Consider the following 6559-nt stretch of genomic DNA (forward strand, 5'->3'; position numbering starts at 1 on the left):
CACCAGCAGTGCAAACGGTTTAGCCGTAACGAGGCTTGGTATTCATACACCGGGTTCTCCTTGTGACAAAAGTGGGACGTGGTCATTTTGGGTAATTTTAAAACAAGCTGATTTTGTGAAAACTTTAATGGCTAAACCTTTATTCAAATGAGGTTTTTTGTAAGCTTTGATGAGCAAAGTTTCCATAAATATATATATTTTTTCATTTTCATTTTCATTCGATCTTGCATATTTAAATACATACAATACATCTACACAAAACTATGATTGTCACATTAAAATAAAATATATATCCATGAATATTATACAAACTTACAGATATTGCTTGATACATTTATAAAAATAAAGCCTGCTCAATATTTTCCCATCTGTTTCTTATTCTAGAAGCCTTTGCCGGAGGGTATAAATATAATGAATATAATTCTGTTTGTTTATGAAACTTAATATGTTCTAAACATGTTTTCAGATTTGGTAATACTTTTTTCATTCTACACATATTATTAACAATAAACACAAGTTAATAATGTCAGATTTTGGAAAATTAATAAAAATGCCGAACAAAAGAGAATCGGTTCTATAAGTTTCCATAAATATATGTGTGATATCCGCCAACTCCCGCTTGGGTGTGGTTTGTATGGGTGTGAACATTGTCAAAAACGCACTCAAAATCATGCAGTTTGGACACATATATGATGAAAGTAACACAAACATTTAACTAAAAATATTTAAAATAAGTCCTTTTTGTAATTATGATCCTGTTTGTAATTTCCTTCAGCCTAAACTACCTGCATCTTTCTTCATGTTTAAACCATAGGTGGGTTGGCATGTATAAATCTCAGCTGAAGAAATTGGTACCTTTCAAGGCTCATTGTCGGTATAGCCACAGTTTCGCACAAAATTTGAATACTTTTTTTTTTTTTTTATACATGTACCCCACATGTTTCAAGCACAAGGCTACCTGATACAGTGATACTAGATGAAATAAAATTGCATACATTTTTTGCCCAGATGAAACTTTTTTTTTTCACAATCAACACACTGACATTTATCACTAATCACAGGACTTGTGTGTTAACGTCTCTATTAAAAGCTCAGTGCACCTCGATCTTTGACCCAGCCGGAAATTATTGGTTTTGCACTATCTATATGCACTATCTCACAGACAAGCTACCATATACCAGGGCCTTTGATATTCCAATCGTGGTATATTGACTTGAACGAGAAATAGTCCAATAGGAGTTGGGGCGGGGGGAAGGGTTGGGGTGGGGTGGGGTTTGGGGGGTTGGCAATCCCAGACCGACAGCGCATCAGGCGAGCGCATTACCACTGGGCTACCTCCCGCCAGACGTAGCCCAGTGGTAAAGCGCTCGCTTGATGCGCGGTCGATCCCCGTCGGTGGGCCCATTGGTCTATTTCCCGTTCCAGCCAGTGCGCCACAACTGGTATGTGCTATCCTGTCTATGGGATGGTACATATAAAAGATCCCTAGCTGTATTAGGAAAAAAGTAGCGGCTTTCCTCTGATGACTACTTGTCAGAAATACCAATTTTTTTACATCCAATAGCCGATTTTTCATTAATCAATATGCTCCAGTTGTGTCATGAAACAAAACAAACAAACCTCTCTCCCGCCCACTGATAAATAAAGCAAATTAATTATCCTTCATACTTATACACATACGTTTTTTGGTGTGTGTGCTTTTCGACTTATGTTTCTAATTGAAAACGTTCTAAATGTTCTGTGTCAAAATATTTATTGTCAGTAACGTATTTGTTTAATATATAGTCAAATCCTGGACGCAATTCCAAATGTTGTAAGGCAATGTCTCACCAGGTTCTCTTATTCGCGTGATTGTTGAAACATGTGTCGATTGTTACAGGTTGCTCCCCCGGGGACAGCCATCCAGTGGTACATAACAACACCCCAGACCTAAGACAAACTCGGTGCTATTTTGATCTCCGTCCAAGAATTCCACACTAGAGGCGAGGAAGCGCTAATCTCTGTTGGCTCGCCACTACAAAGGGCGGACCGAAACGACGACATTTAGGATGGGTGTTCAGTCAAACCGTTACTGAAACAAAACCCATTAAAACGCGGATCTGGTTACGATTCAAATGTCACTGAGGACTAAAACTTGTTTTCAAAAAAAAGAATTTCCTTCGCTTCCATCAACGCCCAGAATTCCTCCTTCCTCCATTTCCCCCCGTCTTACTTCGAGACAACAATGGTTCTATTGACAGTTTGATTGAAACATATTTTATTGCATTTAACTTGGAAGGCCTTCTCATAGGCGTACGGGCTCTCAATTTGGTAAGAAGGGAGGGGAGGGGGCAGGCTAATTTTGTGCCCGAATTTAACGAAAATGCCCCAATCTGAATCACAATATTTATTCATATTAATGAGCATTGCTACCAAACAACTAAATAGGGTTGCAAACGAATTCCTACGCATTTTTACATGGCTTACAACTAAAATTGTGGGCAAAATGATGGAAATACATGGTGAAAAGGTTTCAGGCCGGCTCATTTTGCTTGAATATCTCTTTCGTTTTTGCCCAAGTACGAGGATGTACTTCCAGCACGGGGTGGGGGTGGGGGGACTTGCCCCGCTCCTCCCCCGCTTATGTACACTCATATATAGGTGAAACGGTGGTGCATGGTACAGCAAAGTGATGTCAGAAACGCTATACCATTGTAAACCTATTTAATATCTGTGTGGCGGGACGTAGCCCAGTGGTAAACCTTGATGCGCTGTCGGTTTGGGATCGATCCCCGTCGGTGGGCCAATTGGACTATTTCTCGTTCCAGCCAGTGGACCACGACTGGTCTAACAAAGGCAGTGGTATCTGCTTTACTGTCTGTGGGATGGTGCATATAAACGATCCCTTGCTACTAATGGAAAAATGTTGCGGGTTTTCCCCCTTTAAGACTATATGTCAGAATAACCAAATGTATGACATCCAGTAGCCGATGATTAATAAATCAATATGCTCTAGTGGTGTCGTTAAACACAACAAACTCTTCTCTTTTTTCACTTAACATCTAATATGTGTTTTTAAAAATGATGATCAAATGACCTACCGTGTTTGTCTACCAGACCCAGAAGTGTTTTCCTTCTAGGATAAACCGGAGTTCCTTACTTCTTCGAGAGTTATACCCCCCACCATCTCACCGAGATTTCCTTTTATGTCCGCAACCTCATGTACTGGTCAGTATGGGACAACTTCACGTTAGAAGAGCTTAAACTGAAAAATCATGAAATGTATGGGGCAAAAATAACACTTGAATAAATAAGTAATTGAATTCAGACCCGTAGGAACGACATCTGGAGTTGGAGGGAGGGAGGCACAGTCTGTATTGGGGTTGGGGGCACAAGCCAGATTTATATTTATTCATATAGAGTAGGAAAGAAACCCGTACATTTTCGTCCTCGGCCCCGGATTTCCCCCCTTCCTGTTTCTAAGCGACTGGTATTTCATGCTGTAAAAAAAGGAATAATATGGGCTGTGGTACAAAAAAATTTGGGGGGGGGGGGGGGGCAATTGACCATCGATTTTTGTAGGTTCTCTTTGGTAAAGCAATTTTTCACATTACATTTTGTTTGACACGACATTTTATAAGTAAGCCAGAAAAAAGAAAAACGCTCTCAGCATGTTCTTATTTACAGTTATATGGCGTCGGACATATATGGATAAGGACCACACAGATTATGAGATAATGAGAGAGGAAACCTGTTGCCGGCAGTACACGGGCTACTCTTTTCAATCAACACTATGATCTTTTCTGTGTACCACCCCACAGTCAGGATATATTCATTGTTACACCAGTTGTGGTGCACTGTTCGACAAATAGCCCCCAATGGGCCCACCGACGGAGATCAATCCCTGTACATTAAGCGATCGCTTTAACATTGGGGGGAATCCAGCCATTTTATCATCAATACATAACACAATAAACTGGTTTTGTACAAAATGTCAATGTCAATCAGTCAATCGATCCGTCGGTCGGTCGGTCGGTCGGTCGGTCAGTCAGTCAGTCTCTCTTTCTGTGTGTCCGTTATTCTGGGGGTGGGGGTTCATTTGTGATTAAATAAATCTCTTTATAGTCTGTTTAGCCCAAACATATTCCATTACCGCTGCCAGTAATACACAACAACTTAAATAACAAACTACACCTGCATGTTTTGGAATTGATTTCAGAAATGTATTGTTTACCGAAGACCCTTTGATCAATAGAACAGAGAGATCAGAGATCTGATAAAAACCTGTGTTTGTTCTCAGATACGATCAACGGCCAGCCACTCCTGGCAGTCCAAAAACACCCACCAGAGGGCGTCGCGAGATCACCCGTTGCCTCACTGATGACGATTTCATTCCGCAAGTAGAAGTCGCCGGAAAGCCGATACTGTTTTTCCACCATTCTCAGAGACACCGGAAAAACAGTGGAGAAAAGGATACGGGGATAGATACGTCGATTGCGATGCGTCCGGCTATCTGTTTCCTAGACTTAGAGAACAAGAGGAAGGAAAAAAATCTGGCTAACCTTTCGATTAGGAAACGGATTTGCGAAAGTGGTTTTGATTCAAAGACAATCGAGAGATCCGCCGATTGATGCTGCGGTGCTCGGCGACTGATGGCGGAATATAATACTTGATACACAACACACACGTGCGAGTTCGATCATTAGTTGGGTCAAGTTCCCGCAGTGGGACCTACAGCAGTTCACTGCTAGATGTACGCCAGGCACACTTGCACGAGTTAAATTTAGTTCATTGGTTAGACTAGTGGCCGTATTAAGGCTGAAACAACTATGGTCAAGTAAAGTTTGTTTTATTTAACGACGCCACTAGAGCACATTGATTTTTTTTTATCTTTCATTGGCTATTGGACGTCAAACATATGGTCACTCTGACACAGTTTTTTTTAGAGGAAACCCGCTGTCGCCACATAGGCTACTCTTTTACGACAGGCAGCAAGACATAATAAATTATATAGCAAGATTAAGAAAAACAATTCCCACGGATATTGAAATATTCTACGCTAAAGGTCCCTTTACGAGAAACAAAGTCATATTAGTATTCTCCGTACTAAACTCTCTCACCCCCCCCCCCCCCCCCACACCTCCAGTCAGTATTCTTCGGGGGTGAAAATACTACATTGCACCGGTACTCAGATGCGATCCTGGCATCTGGGAAAGTAAGGCCAGGTTTTGGGGCTATAGATATTCGGCTATATTCAAAGAAAGAAAGAAATGTTTTATTTAACGACGCACTTAACACATTTTTATTTACGGTTATATGGCGTCAGACATATGGTTAAGGACCACACAGATATTGAGACGAAACCCGCTGTCGCCACTACATGGGCTACTCTTTCCGATTAGCAGCAAGGGATCTTTTATTTGCGCTTCCCACAGGCAGGATAGCACAAACCATGGCCTTTGTTGAACCAGTTATGGATCACTGGTCGGTGCAAGTGGTTTACATCTAACCACTGAGCCTTGCGGAGCACTCACTCAGGGTTTGGAGTCGGTATCTGGATTAAAAATTCCATGCCTCGACTGGGATCCGAACCCAGTACCTACCAGCCTATAGTTCGCTGTCGACATTAGATCCAGTAGTATTAGATACTATTAGATCATGCACAGATATTTTACATTTATGCACATTTAAATACATATGTTTACAAATGTCAAAAAGCGATTCTGTTCGCACACTTCTTTAAGTTAACGGTGTAACAAAGGCCGTGTTATGTACTATCCTCTCTGTGGTATGGTGCATATAATAATATCACATAACAGATCCCTTGCTGCTAATCGAAAACAGTAGCCCATGAAGTGGCGACAGCTTCTTCTCTCAATATCTGTGTGGTCCTTAAGTTAACCATATGTCCGACGCCATATAACCGTAAATAAAATGTGTTGCGTGCGTCGTTAAATAAAACATTTGTTTCCTACCTTCTTTAAGTTAAACTATATCCAGAAGAATGTATGTAGTATCGCTTTGACATCAATATGCATATTAAAAAGTCACAGCTTTGTTGACGTCACGCCAAAGCATTGTTGACGTCACGTGAAAGGAATGTTAAAATGTTTATGGTAACGTTTCCGACTATTTTCATTACTTCACGGAAAATGTCAAAATACCATTCAAATGCGTACCCCAGCACCCACTTCTCACAGGCCCGTAGGAACCGGGGAGAGTGGGGATAGGTACCCCCAGTTGGAGGACAAAAATACATATTATTTTTTGTCATATTCTATATAAATAAAGAAAACAATTTGGCTTATCCACCCAAAAACCCCCACACCAACAACCAAAATAAACAAAAGAAACCAACATTGCCTCCTCCACTACTGATTGTGCTCTACCTCCACAACTCCAAAATGTCGTCTCTACGGTCTTGCCTTGATCCGTACCTGACGGGGAATAAAGGTAGCGCGGGACTAGGTACAGTAACAATCCATTGTCCGTAAACAGCGAGCTTGATGATACAAAGAATATCAAGTACATAGGTCTCACTAAACAGATGCCATCTACCATTGAAATCCATGTTAAATTG

The 6559-nt window shown here is 41.0% G+C and overlaps 1 protein-coding gene across 2 annotated transcripts in view; it reads right to left on the reverse strand.

The window, feature by feature from the left end:
• Positions 1-6043, reverse strand: part of LOC121376222 (doublesex- and mab-3-related transcription factor 2-like) — a 42226-nt gene extending 36183 nt beyond the window's left edge. The window contains exons 1-2 of one of the 2 annotated variants that reach the window (XM_041504037.1): positions 5955-6043; positions 3081-3244 (exon numbers count right to left, since the gene is read on the reverse strand). The gene's annotated coding sequence lies outside the window, so the exon portion shown is untranslated. Of the gene's footprint in view, positions 1-3080; positions 3410-5954 lie in introns of those variants that run through there. The other variant, XM_041504039.1, reaches the window with a different exon arrangement.
• Positions 6044-6559: the final 516 nt, after the last annotated feature.

The sequence above is a fragment of the Gigantopelta aegis genome, chromosome 6 (genome assembly GCF_016097555.1).
Source record: "Gigantopelta aegis isolate Gae_Host chromosome 6, Gae_host_genome, whole genome shotgun sequence".
In the NCBI taxonomy this organism is placed as follows: Eukaryota; Metazoa; Mollusca; class Gastropoda; order Neomphalida; family Peltospiridae; genus Gigantopelta; species Gigantopelta aegis.